Raw genomic sequence first — 16,126 nt, forward strand, 5'->3', positions numbered from 1 at the left:
AAGTTTCATATATTCACCATTTTCTGAAAGTAAAATGAATTATTTTTATTATTGGACACTCAACTACCACTTCAAAACGCTCATGAAAAGTCACAGCTAAATTTGCTGAGTACTGACATGTTTCAAGAGTGTATACATCTTCTGAAGTCACACTGTAGTAAAAGTCCCATTTCTAATATATTCCTTTTCTCAAAAGAATGAAACTGAGTTTACATGGTGATTCTATCATTCCAAGACATACTTAGATAATATGTCCTTAAACATTCCTCAGCGTTAAAAAGTTAAAAAAAAAAGTATTAAGTATAATGGAAGTTTTTTAAGTTTTAGAGATCTGATATTTCTCTAATATTCAGTGAGTTAATTGTTTTTAATACATACACACTACCTTCCTTCTTTGAAAGTTTGTTCCAGTGCAACGTGTATAGTTACAAAATCTGGATAAGTAAAAGTCATTTTTTGCTAATAACCAACCCACTGCTATGAAAATAAATTTAATATTGATGTTTCACATAGTCTTCAAACCTGCACATGTGCGAGCTTATACAGAGTCCATTGTATAGTTTATATGTTTGGTGTATTACATGCAATGAATATTAATGTAATTTGCATTCAAGAACACTCTTGTCTTCTGGCTTTGAAAGTATTTCTTCACTTGCTGAACTGTAGTCATTGAGATTACTGCTAGTCAAGTTATGCACATCATCAAATGCTCTGAAGAACAGATCAATTTTTTGCTTAAAAAAGTTTACATATACTTAGTAAATATATCTATATCACATAAAATACAAAGCTGCCTATTAGTATAACATGTATATTTGTCAGAATCTGTTCTGAAATATTTGCCTTTCTCATCCTCTCTTTAATCAACAAGTGAATAGTGATGAAAAAGTAAATGTTTGTGGTTACTTTTGGAACACACAACCAGAGTACCTGAAAGTCACAGAGAATTTGAAAGTAGTTGTATTTCACATTCATATAAGTGGTGATAACAAAAGATAGATTAGAGAAATATTTCAGAGTGCCTTGAAATTAGGCATACAGCTCTCAGCTCTGTCTTTCTTTGTATTTCTTTTTTTCACTATTCAAGAAATGTGGACGTGAATATGTGAAACGTGAAGAATTTTATGGGTATCGTCTGTGCTAAGATTTAAAGATTGCAAGAAAGAAGTGAAAATTGTTAATAGATTCTTAATTCAAAAATAAGAAAGTAGTTACACATTCAGTGTAATACTAGGAGGTATATTTAATCAGAAAGCCAATTGCCTTATTAAATAGGTAAGAACTTCTTTATAGTGCCTTCTTTTGCTATTGTCACATTATCTACGTACTGAATTTAAGTTGATAGTTTTGTTGTTAATGTAGACCACGTTGCTGGAGATGTTATGCATAATCCAAAACTTAGAACTTCCCTTTCCTCTAAGCTAGGAGACTGGATACAGGAGCAGGTAAAAAGATATTTTAAACATCCATGAAAACAGATAGTGAAGTATTCAGGCTATCTACTGTTGTAGCAGCCTTCCTTATTTCCAATTAGCTTGAAATGAGAAAATTATCTTGTTCTACTAACCCACACTAGTTCTGTATTGAGTTGAACCACTGGAGTTCAAGTAATGAAGTGAAATAACTGTTTTATGCTACTCTTACTCTTTACAAGAGCTTATTTACTTGGATGTAGAACAAATATGCAGTTATTAGTATACCTAAGTTTGGACATTAAAAAAAAAAAGTTCTCCTACAAAGTAGCCCCATATACTCCCTGATCTCTGCATGATAGGAAGGAGAAATGGTATACAGGTTGTTTGCAAACCCCAGGAGGGAAGGCATGCATGTGTCAAGTATTAAAGTCAAGGGACTATACGTAGTATGTTAGAAGTTATTCTGATAACAGTTTTGGTTAGGTTTGAAAAGAACACATTCAGGAAAGGTGTACTGTCTTTTTAAAAGTCATCCTTCAAGATGACAGAAAGCTCTACCTGTGACTGTCATGAAAAATAAGGTTTTATTGTGCGTTCTCACACAACTGTTTACTTGGCAAGTAAAAAAGTCTTGCAACCATAGTTCATTTTCATCAACACTCACATATGCATATCAGCGTACTATTTCAGTGAACATTTTGTGCCTCTGAATTGTTGGTGGGAAATCACTGCCTTCCATGGTGCAGTCAGTCACTGGACTTGTGCTTTATCCAGGAGATTGGTTCTGTGAGGCTTTCTCAGATGCTGGCAGGCAGCCAATCCTCTCCTCATAAAAGTTTATTGGTGTTTGAGTTTGTCCATCTTCTTTGAGTATTTGAGTGCTCTTTTCACATGGTAGTAAACGTGATTTTTCCTTTCACTGGAAAATTAGGATCCCACTTCCACTGGCATTCAATGCCCAGCTATCTTCACTGGTGCTCGGAGTAATCATTCCACATATTTCAGTGAGACTAATTATAGCTGCAGTCAGCTGTTTAGGAATGCTTTTGTGATATCTCAAAATACAGTTCTTTAGCATTCCTCAAAAGGAATTTTGTTTCAGATCTCCGATACAGTTAGAACCAAACTCATTAGTAAATTGGGACCGCATCAGTGCTGTTCTGTAAAACTAAAGGCAGAATCTACACTTTCCCCTGTGCAGCTGTGCCCCTGTCCCAGGGAACAGGCAGGCAGGTGAAATCTGAACACAGCTCTCGTGCTCTTGGAACTGGATTATTCATCATAGTGTAGGCACCGTACTGAAGCTTGTCTTGCCTCTCACTTCTTCTGCAAGACCAGATTTGGAAATGGTAATGATGATACTACATATATGCCAGAAATACTTTATCAGATATTTCAGTTTCATGAGTAAATGTCATATGTTGTAGTATGTGCTAATTGAGTTCAGTACTTGAAAGCTTTTGATCTTTCTTTTTGTTTTGTATCAAAGCTCAGAAAATGAATTAGTAATTCCTTTATGGTTTCAAGCATTAGGTCTGCAAACTGTCATGTATCTGCTCAAAAGGAACAAGAAACATAGTAGGATCAGTGACTTCTATGTTGCTTTAATTAACTCTCACAAATGCATTTTTATTCAAATATTGGTAAGGTCTACCTAGATCTTTTTACACGGGACTACCAGTATAAATGTTTTCCTGTTCAGTATGATTCTTTGGACCAAGTACAGACCTTTTACAGTATATATATGAGATCAAGGGAGATAAGTGCTTTGGAAAAGCTGTTATAAAATTCCAATTTAAATATCAATCTTATTTCCCAACTGCTAACTGTGAAATCACAGCTCACTGATCGGCAGAAATACACAATCTGGTAAAAAGTCTGTGTAAACAGCTTCTTAGCTAGAAAACATAGCTTCTCATTTTAAAAATATTGTTTATACCTTTTCTTACTGTGGACCCTTAAAGCATCTTTAAGACGGGTGCATTGAAGTATGATACTTTTACAGTAAGATATTTTCTTCTAATTCAGACAGAAGAATTATTTTCTAAATATTTCATATTTTCAAAAATATTAAAATATTTATTTTTAAAATGCTAGTGAGCTTCTGTCTCCCATTCTCTCATGGCTTCCCACCCATGGCTTCCCAACCTCATGTCTATTGACTATGTAGCACGCCACTATTTCATTGGCTTTGTGAAGGTGCCTCAAACATAACTAGTGACAGAGATATATATTAAAATTATTTCATAGATACCTTTAAGGACATATAGTAAGATAACTTGCCTTAAAAAGGCTACATAATGTTATCACCACAATTTTCCAGGCCTAGGTTGCTTTTCAATGTTTACATTCTTACCCAGCCATTCTCAAACCTAAACCCGGTTTTCCCATGCTGTTACATAATTGCGCAGAGGGAAAAAATGGAATGCAGAAATCTTCATGTTTTTTGCATGACATGGACAGCAGTCAAAGTCTCTGTCTCTCACCTTCCTCCATGTTTGCAGGATTTTGTGTTCATCTGCTCATGTGTGTGTGCTCTCCCAGCCCCACGTGTCCCCACATCCCTGCAAATGCACCCTGAGATCTTTGGTTTGGCTGGCATCAGCCTCCCCTCTCATCAGCCACACAAGAGGTGACAGCAAGTGATGCCATTTCCTGGCTTTCTTCTACATTCCCATTTTTCCTGATGCTGTCTCAGAAACTGTGTGCCTTTCTCCATGCTTAGTGGATGTGTTCAAAATAAAAGGCAGAATGGGAAAACAGAAGAGAGTCATGTGGCAAAGTCCTACATATATGTGGGCTTTTTGTTTTGCACAGTGTTGCAGGGGAGCACAGAGTTGCAGGGTGTATTAAGGCCTCGTGAAATGGACCCTAACTATGAAGACTTGGCCTATTTCCACTGTCAGAGAAACAGTTGCAGGTCCAGCCTTGGGTAATTAAGATGGAGACTTTGCAGGATTCCATGAAGCCTATTACTTATACATATCTATGGAATCAGAGTTCAGATTGAGTTGGAAAGTGACCAGGACAGACTGTGTGCTTGGTGTAGAAAGTGACGCTTCCATCGATGGTTATTATTATTAACTGCTTAAATGGGAAATATGTTTAAGCTCATTTAATTCTATTTTTAAAACAAACTATGTCATTTCATAAAATACAGATGATGCCTCAATGTCTGTTTTTATGGTTAACTTATCAATGATAGAGTGACTTATTAGTCCATTTGCTGTTGCTTTTTCACTACAGACTTGCAGAAAGAGTCTTGGTCCTTGAGGGACAGACCCAGCCTCAGCTGGAGAGCAGAAATGCTGTTTAAAGTCACTGGGCAGAACTGGGGCGTATGCTGCAGCTGTGCTCACTCCTCCTTAGCCCTAAGTTTGAAGCACTGTTACTGCCAGGCACATAGCTTTACGGGATTATGTTCTGGGGCTGTCTTGGCTTGTTTCTTTTTACTCAAGGGAAGAGACTGTACTTGTCATTTGGCAGGATGGGTATTTCTTGTCTTCATTTCCAGATACATTAATTGAATCCTATACTTTCTTCAGCATTTCTTCTTCACTTTTTTTTTTTTTTTTTCTGATTTGAAATACCAGTGCAGCATCTTTAAAAATCTGTAAAAAATGTGTATTAATAATGTCCACTACAAAATTCTTTTTTTTTTCTACAGCCACAGTAAAGAGTGAAAAGTGCAAACATTTAGAGGGTTGTATTCTGTTCCTTTCATTGACTGCAGTGTGAAGTAAAAGCAACACATTTAATGTGCCTTTGTGTATCCTCTGAGGTATACATACATATATGGCCTGAGTGATGTGCTGCTGGTAATTCTAAATTATTGCTTTGTTGTTTTGTTTTTCACATGACTATCAAACCATGTTAAAGTATACACCTTTAGTTACTAGCTGAAGTATCAGCTTTACAACCATGGTCTGAGTGGAACCAGAGAAGCACAATTATAAAGTGTATTTGTAATTTTTATTTCTTTTTCTTCTTCTGTATTCATAGATTATTTTTTGTATCATTTTCATCTGCACCTTTTTGAAAACAACTGAGTTAAGATACATACCAGGCTCCTACTTGCTTTCATTCATGACAGTTTTCTTAAGGGTGAGCCTGTATGCCAATTTCCAGTTATGATCTACAATTATTTCATAATGTATTTCACTCAAAATATCTATAGAAAGAAATAAAATACTGAAAATCAAAAGAAAACATTACAAGTGTATCTTGCAATCTAGTGCATTAAAGAGCATTGCATGCCCTTCACTAAGGTTGTAAAAGTAACTCACTGACAGGATAGGTATGTGCTTCTGAGTGCATTTCTGCCATTTTTCATATGTTTCCAGCAAAATAAATTTCAGGACATTGCTCATTAGAGTTCAGCATTTCTCTTAACGAGGTGATTTCCTTTCTTTTTATCTTCGTACACTCTACTGTATTGTTCAACCAGCAAGCTATATGTTTTCTTTCCACTGTTGCACAACACTTTTGGCACTGACTCATCTGACATGTTAGGTGCTGCTACCACAAATATCTTGCAGATGATCTGAAGTAATAATTGAAATTGGCTGCTGATCCTGAGAAAGTAGAAGACTGTAACCAGAAAAAATAACAAGCAGATATTTCTTACATTGATTTTTTATAGGGGGTCATGTAAAATGCGCTAATCATACTTTAATATCGTAAATGCTGTAATATCATAAATGCACAAGATTAAAAAAAAGAAAGAAAGAAAGAAAGAAAGAAAGAAAATGTGAACAGCAATAGATCTTGCATGTAGAAAGAGATTTATAGGTGCCACATGAGCTGGCAGTGCTCTAAAAGTTCAGGAACAAGCTCTATCCTCACCAACAGGCAGCTGGCAGCTGTGCACACTGCACTCAGACCTGGGCGACCCTGGCAGATCCTCTGTGGCAAAGCCTGGTGGTGCTGGAGGCATCCCCTGGCCATTTGCCTGGGAGACGTGCTTTGTGCACTGACTCAGCTTCTGTGCACACCTGTCCTCATCTAGGTGGGGACAGACATGAGTCCACAGCAGAGAAGGTTTACACTGGGGCTAGGCTGCATACAAGCCCCACCATACATGTGTAGGCAAAGGGGCTTGCATAGGGCTGCACTGTGATTTAGTCTCTCTGAGTGGAAGGGATGGAAAAGTGTGGTTTCTCCATGATTACCTTAATTTGGCCTGCAGGCTGTAAACAGAAATGGTTAGATTAAAATGAACTGAAACTTGACTCGTGCTCCTTGTTCAGTTTTAGAATAGTAAAAGCTGTAAGCTCAGGAACTAATTTTCCAGCTCAAAAATGAAAGAATTTTGGGACACAGGGAATCAGCGAACAACTGGAACAGGCTGCCCAGGGAAATGGTGAAGTTTCTGTCACTGTAGGTGTTCAAGAAACCTGTGAATGTTGCACAGAGGGACATGGGTTAGTGGGCACAGCAAGGATTGGTTGGTGGTGATGGGTTGAACTTGATGATCTCAGTGGTCTTTTCCAACCTTAACGATTCTGTGATTAATTATAGATACAAACATCTCGCAGGCACACCACTCCTTACCTCCCCTATTTTGTGAAGGTCATTAGGTCTGGCCTCCCCAGACCTTCCAAACAATCAGAATTCAAATTTCTTTCAGAACATGATTTTGAATAAATTTTCAGGCTAATACTTCTGCTTGGAAGAATCTTGCTCTATTTGTGATTCAAGTGATTTTTAAATGTCCTATTGAATCTCTGTCGGTTAACCTTTTTGACCTCCTCTGTCTCTTTGCATCTATTCCTGTGCTTAATCCTTAAATTGTCAGTGTTGTGGTTGTTCAAAATAGGTTGCAAATTTCTCAGGGCAGGAACCTCATCTAAATTAGTATTCATAAAGCACCATCCATACATTCTGTACCTGGGGCACTATGCAGGTAGTAAGCTCTAATGAATTTTTTGAGTAAATAAAGTATGTGTCTGAAAATTTTCAGAGGACTTATTTGAAAGAAAAAAAAAAAAGCTTTTAAAGTTTACAATAAAGTTATGACTGGAACATAAATGTTACTGGTACTAAAGTTATTTAAACTTTATTTCTTTTGTCAGATACACAGAATTCAAATGTAGTAACTATAGTAGATTTCACTTTAATTAGCATTTATCTTTTAAAATCATTTATTTTGCTAATTGTGTTACTACTAAGTTAAAGAAAAGTGGCGTTGTCTTAAAAATAAATCCTATTTTTAAACACAATATGAAATGTACAAAGACTGGAAGATATTTAAATTTTAGAATCATGTAGGTTCACTCAGATAAATCATGTGTTTTGCATGGTTCCACAGAAAAATACTTCTTGTTGGTCATATATGCATATAATGTCACAAAATTTCCGTGTTATAACTCTCAGCTTGCACTCTGCTGTAAGACGGAAGCACGTCACATTTTTTCTCAGGAAGTTCCTGTGCCAAGGATTGCTGTAGGCTGTCTGAGCTCACTAAAAAAGTGCCGATTCATATACTGTGTTCATATATACTTCCTTGGATTCATTCTTGGTTACTGTCAGAGATGAGGAGCTGGGCCAGAAGGATCTGTGGTTTTCGTCTGGTATGGTTACTTCCATAGCCTTAGATGTCTGTGGAAGCCTTAAGCTCATCCTATAAGAAGCAGACAAAAAAAATTAAGGCAATACAACTATTGTTTAATAATCATTCCCGATACTTTTGCAAGAACTGACATGATTTAGGAGATTCATTTCCATAGACAAAAGCCTGGAGATACTCTTTTAGTGTTATCTGACCTTCTGCACTAAACCTCACTGGATTTGAATCTAATCTCACTCACTTCACAAATGAGAAACAAACTTCTCTGAAATGAGTGGAATGTCATAAAACTGGATTTTAAATTAGAATTGGGCAAGTAATACTGTTTTAGAGGATTGTCTCACATCTATCTTCAAAGGCTTTTCTATGACCACCTGCGAAGATAAGGGAAACTTGGCTTACTGACTTCACTTGAGATTTTAGCTTAAAATTACTGAGTTTAGCTTCTTCTTCTTACTTCTAATGCAGATTGTAATGCAACATAATTACAGTTCTATAAAGATATATTCTTATGGAAACACAGAGGAAGATTCAACAGAACACAGAGGGAAAGCCAGGCTTCCCCAGTGCTGTTAAAAGTCATGGAGCCTGTATTTCATGGGATTTACCAGCTTGTATTCAGCTTGGCAAAGTTTACATAGCTTTAGTGAACATCTGCTTTGAGCTGTAATATGGGGACAATGCTACTGCCAGAGCTTAGTTTCCCATTTGCCCCCAGGGCTTTTTATGCTTATATATGCCCCACCTGCATATGTGCTTAACTAAAAGGCTAGTACTTACGAATGACGTTCAGTCAGCATTTTCACACGATCAACTTGCCAATTAAAAATGGGCTTGGTACTGAGTTTAGAAGTCAACTTAGATACTCCTAGCTTGGGCAGAGAGTTGCTTTCAGGCAGGGTGAGGCTAAGTCTGATGTTGTAGGAGGTGTCACGCCTGCTTTGAGAGACGCCATGACTCGCCGGCGTGGCCTCAACCAGAGCACCCGCTGCAACCGGCCCTTCTCCTGGCCCTGCAGACACAGGCAAGAGCACCACTGGCACATGGGAGTTGTGACTTGTCTGCAGCCGATGACTGCATCTTTGCCTTCACCTCTTCTTTGTTTACTGGGGATTCTTTCACGTCCCCTGCCTTACTTGATGCTGTGTATGATGGGTTCAGAAAAAAATAATTTCTGTCATTGTTTTAAAATGTTTAAAATAATTACTCTGGGCACAGCCTAATTACATGTTGGTTCTGCTGCAAGAGAAAAACTGTATATGTCTTGTACTTGATGACTGTAGAGCTCATGAAAGAGCATTTATAGTGTTTTAAGTATATTAATTACATAGCTTTATATTAAGAGAGAAGATAGGAAGCACTACAAAGATGCTTTTCCTCTAGGTGACAGAACAAAACTGCTACTTGTCTTTGGAAAAGTATACCTGCAGTAGGTTTGGTTGTGCTGTTGTTTTTTGGTTTTGATTTGAGAGGAAAACATTTATCTTGGAGATCAAAAACATGAACTATCTGGAAAATTCTGCCATGATATACGTATAAAATACACACTTCAGTATGGAAACGAACTGGATATTATTGTGCAACTAATCAGACATGCACATAACAATATTTATTTTGTGTAAATAATTGTTAGAACTGTGAATACAAATTAGATGTTTGTCATTTACACATATTATGTCTGATATTTGACTTATGTATTTACACATTTACATATGAGATACTGTGACATAGGTGTTTACCTTCTTCTCCACATAATAATGAAAATGAAAATTTCTGGATAATCATAAAGCAGAGGTTGATTATTTTAAACAATTGCAACAATTAATTTTGGTCTGTACTAATATCCTGAATTAGTCTGAATAATCATGAGGAAAATTATATTTCCCTATCACTATCCAAATCAAACAGCCATACAAGTTCTCCCAGTGGCACCTGTATAGATATCACTCGTCAACACCTCCTACTGTTTGTGATAGCTTTTAGGGCCATATCTTCTGTACAAGATGAAACTTGATTCACTTATGTCTTCCCTTTTTAGAGCAACAAGCATGAAAAGTCAGAAAATCACTGTGACTTACATTTTTCCACATGCTTCCTGTCACTGTCATTCATGCTTCCAGTCATCTGTAAAAAGCAGATTTTCTAAAGGAAATAATCAGTGCTGTGAAGGAACTTCCCATCAACAAGACTATCTCACCATGTTTTCTTTTCTTTGTTTTGTGACGTGCTCCAGAGCTTCTCAGTAAAATTCGATCGTTTATAGTGTAGCATCTTTGGCATTATTGGTACTCCTGTAGTACAAATAAACAATAATGTTAATGAAAGTCAAGTGTCAGCAAAATTATTCTAATAAATATTTCAGTCAATAATTTTACTACTCTCATAAGATTTGTCTCCTTCCCAAAGTTTATATCTTAATATTCTGATTCAAACTGTGGAAAAAGACAGCTGGACAGTTGGACTAGATGATCTCCTAAGTCCTTCCCAACCTTGTCATTCTATGATTCTATGAAAGTGCGTACCATTGAGCTTTAAAGTACCTCTTTGTCTCGTGAGGGAAAAGGTTACTTTTTTGTTTACATTTTCATTACGATTTTCATTCTGTGTATCCTGTTTTGCTGCATTTGCTACATAAAAAATAACAGAAATTATCCTTTGAAATAGAGTAACAGGTAATATTCAGTGTCAACTAAAGCAGATTAACTCATGTAGACAGAAACTAAAATGAAAAACTATGCATAAAACCTGCATACCAGGATTCTCAGCTCTGACATTCTTATAATGGATAAGGTAAAAATTAAGTCATATATTTTTATCTTTGTTAATGACAAAATTCAGAATCTGAATTCTGCCTATTCATTATGTTGACCCTGTTCCTTATCAGACTGCAGAACGCAAATGCACCCCATCAAATGCTGTTTTTTCACTCAGCATCTGTTGGTCTCTAAATGAGCACTGCTGTGCCTAGTGTATTTCAGCATAAACTCTTTACTGGTCTTCCTCACACCACAGGACTTTTAACATTAATCACTGGATTCTGTGTTGGTTGACACAGAACCCCTTCCTTTTGTTAACAACTGTGACACTGTCTTTCTTCAGTCAGTAGTCAGTTGTACTCTGAGAGACACATTCACTGACTGCTGTCAATCACGTGTCCATTTTCAGTTTTAAAACACCTCCATCTCATAAAAAGCTCTATGCTAGCTACAGATCACTGCCTCACTCCTAGGGAGTACCTGCTGTATTCTTTTCATGCATAACAACTGCGATTTTAAGATCATGCAAAATTTACTACTAATTTTTATTTTAAAAATATATTAGTAGACCTGGAAACGTGCAGTAATGGAGGAAGAGTAGATCATAATTAATTTAAAGTAACACAGGGCAGCAGCATATATTTCTAGAAATAATGGCAAATTAACTCTTAACTCTTATAGTAAAAATATTGAATCATTTTTGAAGGAGCAAAAGAGTGCCAGGGATTTAATAAGCACACAGTATCTACTTGACATTCAAAAAGCTGACACATTCAAGGAAATCTTTGTCCTCATTGTTTCCAGCTTGAGTAAATGGCATTAAAATGGTCAGCCCAGAATAGACTGTCATAAAATAAGGCTACAAAACACCTTGACAAGGTCAATGAGTCCAGCTCCTTGTTGTTGTAAGCAAAAACGTCAGAGATGTCTTTTCACCAAAGTTATCAAATTCCCATCTCCTAATAATTAGTTGTGTTGGTCGCTGTCCTTTAATTATAACCTAATTGACGCTGTAGAAAACTGATCCTTTCTTTGTTTACACTGCTTTAATTCATTGAAAAGTAGTACACCATTGGGTGGAACATCCATAGGTTCCTCTCTTTCATTTACTATAATAAACCTCTCCTACTACTGTAACAAGATGTTGTTAAAATATGTGTTACAAGATGAGAAGATTTCTATTATAACTTGTGGAAACAGTGTACAATCATCAATTAGAATATTTTTGTATTAGGATACTGATTTATTGTAATATATCTTTGTAAAAATATAAACAAAGAAACAAAAGAATAAATAAATTCCAAATACTAAGAATCTTCACAAATCACTGAAGACAGTTATGACACAATGTCAAAAAATGTCCTTGACACCAGAAAAAAAATACCCTTGTTTAATAGTAGGCTTTCCAGAGACAGAGCATGGTAGCCCTAGAAGAAGGCTAACATTAGGGAAAAATAATATTTATGGTATACATGATATATAAGCACTTCTTTTGAAATTTCAGTTAAAATGTGATTTCTGACTGTTAGAGTAAATACAACTTTGAATTTAAAATATTAGAGATTGCTATAGGAAATAAATGTCAGTTCTGATTTCAATTAGACTGACTACAAAGTGATAATATCCCAGATTTGACTGGCCTCCAGTAGCAGAGTTGTACATTTCAACTATATAATTGAAAGAAAGGAGGAAAGAGCATAAAGCCTGGCAGCTACAAGATGTCTCAAGAGACAGAGGCAAAGATTTCTCCTTTCTGGCTTCTATGATTTGCTGCTCTTTCAGATAATTTTGTCAAACAGAAATTCAATGATCTGGATTGTCTTCCACGCAATATCGCTTTTCTTTGAATTTCTCTCTACCTATTTTCCTTACTCCATTTGAGATGAGAGGGGTATTTCCATCGTGGTGTTATATTTTAAACTCTCAGCCATATTTACGTGCCATTTCAAACTCTGGGCAAGTTTGTTTGCCTATTTCCATACCTTCCAAAGTCCTCTTCCTGAATTCCTTTCTCTCAGCATCTTTCTATGATTCTCATTCCCACATTATGTTAAACATAGGCTCCTTCAGTGCTGACAAGATTTACCCACCATTTGCATGTCTAGTTCCCTTCATTCCCCTTCTGCACACTTGCTCTACTTGACTTAATCACCTGTTTTCTAATTGATTGCTTTGTCTCTTTCTTGCCACCTGTTGCTGGAAAGCTCTTTCACTCTTTCCCACCAAACTTTGTCCCACTGAGAGAGAAAGGTCCATCTCTGCCTTTGGATGACACCTTCTCTTTCCCCCTTTCCCAAACGTCACTAATACATCATAAACTACTTTCACAGGTTTGCCTTGTGAGACTTTCAGAATAATGAAATATACTTCTTGATTGAAAAAGAGCCTTTGATGAGGTACTAAAGTGTAGTTTCTTTGTAAAACGAGGAGCCCTTCCCCACAGCATCTCACAAAGAGGCTGATACAGTCATCCTATTTATTGCCCTCTGGAGCAGTCATGAGTCTATGATTAGTCAAGACAGACTTTGTTAGTTCATGCTGGACAGTTTGAGGCTCCATGCCGTCTTGTCCAATGTCAGGTTAAGTGCCAGGAAAGGAACAGCTATTAGTAGCATAGCAAAGTGTTGGAAAGCCCAGTTACCCTCTCACATCATATACTGCATTACTGCTGAATGGATTTCTGTGTCTGTTTGCTTTGCTTTCGTTTATGCCAAAGTGTCATAAATTTCCCTTTGATATCTGCTTGTTTTACTTGCTGGATTAACATTTGCTTATGCAAACTTGCTTCATGTGAGCCCGTAATAATGAGCTCTCACCACCATAGAAAATGTAGTGGAATCATAGAATATCCTGAGGTGGAAGGGACCCGTAAGGATTATTGCGTCCGGCTACTGGATCCACACAGGATCACCTAAAAATCAAACAATATGACTGAGAACATTGTCCAGACGCTTCTTCAGTGCCAGCAGATCAGTGATGTGACTATTTCCCTGGGGTACCTGTTCCAGTGCCTAACCACTCTCTGGTGAAGAACCCTTTCCTGATACCCACCCTGACCCCCTCCTGTCACAGTTTCAAGCCATTCCTTCAGGTTCTATCACTGTCACTAGTGAGCAAAGATCAGCACCTGTCCCTCTGCTACCCTCATAAAGAAGTTGTTGCCTGCCATGAGGTTTCCCCTCAAGTCACCTCTGGGCTAAACAAACCAAAGGACTTCAGCCCCTGCTCATACATCTTCCCCTCTAGAGCTTTCCCCATCTTTTTTAGCCCTCCTTTGTACACTTAAATAGTTTTATGACCCTTTTGTACTATAGCATCCAAAACTGTACACAGTACTCAATGTGAGGCCACACTGGTGCAGTATAGAACAGAATAATCACTTCCCTCGACTAGCTTGAGGGAAGCAGTGCTCTTTGATGCATGCCAGGACATTTTTGGCCTTCCTCACTGTCTGGGCACACTTGACTCATGTTCAACTTGTTGACCAAATCCTCAGAGGCCTTACAAGCAGGGCTTCTCTCCAGTGTCTCATCTCCCAGTCTGTATGTATAGCCAAGATTACCCCATTACAGGTGCAGAATCTGGCAATATACATGTATATTCTGTCCCTTTTTCCATTCTGCAGAGTCGAGGATAACAATTCGTTTAAAAGTACTATCAATTCAGCAGTCTGAGAAGTACAGCTTTCTACTTGGAACTGAAGATGTTTTTCACCTCCCAGATAGATAAAGCAGATCCACCAGGACCAAATAAATACTCATTTAGTATCTCATCTTCACCATATAACTTTGCTGAACCAGACCAAGATAACAAACAAAACAGAATAACAACTAAAAGCAGGGCAGATAGGTAGTAATTCTCCCAAGCATTTCAACAGACTGATTATTTGCTACTTGCGGACTTCCGTATATTCTGTGACTCTATAGATTTTACTTTCATGAAATTATTCAGTTTGTCCTTCAATCTGTGCAAATTTCTAGCAACCATTAAACTCTTACCATAATGTTAAATCTTAGTACATGCTGCATGAGAAAAGAAAAATCTCTTTTTGTTTGTTTTGAAACAACAACTTACAGATTCATCTGATGTCACTATTTCTACAATTGAGAGAGACAATGAACAACTGATCCCCATTCACACTTCCCATGCCACTCCCCATTTTTCATAGCTTTATCATATATCCCCTTAGTTGCCTGTTTGCCAGGCTGAAGTCTCCTAACTTGTTTAATTGGAAGTTGTTTATACCTTTGATCATCCTTATTGCTCTTCTCTGTATCTACTGCAGTTCTTCCAGGACCAGGACTGCTCAGGACATTCATGCTGCAGAGATCAGGAGGACCCTGATGATTAGAACAAATATTTCTCATATAAACTTGATGTTTGCATTTATTAAAACATTTATTTCTCTTGATTTCCTATTACAAGTCAGGATTTGAAATTCAAGATTGACTAATGAATGCAGCTTTTGGCATAGCAAATTAAAGTTTGTTTTTAAGTGATACAGCTCCGGGCAAACACATGGTTGTAAGCTGAGTTTGCCTATGTTGAAATCAGACAACATATATCCAGTTCTACCTTTGAATGTTTAGATAATAATGAGTCACGCTAATATAGGCTGTCTAGAACAGTTCAACTCCAGCGTAGTAAAGGATTTATTATAAAATATATTAAAAAGAGGCATATACACAAATGAGTCACAGGTATGAAGAGAGCAGAGCAGCCCAACACAATAACAAGCAATGCAAGTGAGATATGTCATCCTAAAGATGTCCATGCCCTGGTGATAGCCCAGCTGGGACCACTTGTTTTATGATATGAACAAGAGAAAGGCATACAGTAGAAGAGCATTCTCCAAAAAAAAAGGACATTTACCCTGCCCTTTTAACATAGTTTGGTACAGTTTTTCAAAAAATAATTTAGTGGAATTTCATCCCATGCATGTGATGGGCCATTTATAAATGTAAGCAGGGAAAAAACAGGCCCGAATCATCCCTTTGTGTATGTAAGCAAGGTGAGAAAATGACTCAAATTTTATTAAATTTAATATAGTTCTATCAGAATATTCTTTTAAAATTAAATACTTCATAAGATTTTGCCAAGCATGATGCTTCAGTCAATGTAGTCAGCTTATTTGTGACTATAGCATCACATGACCTAAACAGCAGTACAGAGAGATTTCAACAGCTGGGCAAATCTTTCTTGAATAAAAGCTGCTTATATTTTACACAGGTGTTTTTACTTTAGAAATTATTGTGTTCCTGAGATTTCTTACTGGCTCTTTTGCAAAATTAAAGCTATGATGTGTGTTTTTTAATACTCTCCTTCAATAATACTGTTGCTGTTCTGTAACAAGCTTTAAAAATCATTCAAGGAGTCCAAAGAGGACA

The 16,126-nt window shown here is 36.9% G+C and overlaps 1 long non-coding RNA gene across 3 annotated transcripts in view; it reads right to left on the reverse strand.

Annotated features, from left to right (window-relative positions):
- Positions 1–7,453: 7,453 nt before the first annotated feature.
- LOC107052700 overlaps positions 7,454–16,126 on the reverse strand; it is a 39,407-nt gene continuing 30,734 nt past the window's right edge. For all 3 annotated transcript variants that reach the window (XR_001465361.4, XR_005857628.2, XR_005857629.2), the window contains 3 exons: positions 14,985–15,079; positions 10,062–10,274; positions 7,454–8,037 (listed from right to left, as the gene is read on the reverse strand). This is a non-coding gene — a long non-coding RNA (uncharacterized LOC107052700). The remainder of the gene's footprint in view (positions 8,038–10,061; positions 10,275–14,984; positions 15,080–16,126) is intronic.

The sequence above is a fragment of the Gallus gallus genome, chromosome 2 (genome assembly GCF_016699485.2).
Source record: "Gallus gallus isolate bGalGal1 chromosome 2, bGalGal1.mat.broiler.GRCg7b, whole genome shotgun sequence".
Lineage (NCBI taxonomy): Eukaryota > Metazoa > Chordata > Aves > Galliformes > Phasianidae > Gallus > Gallus gallus.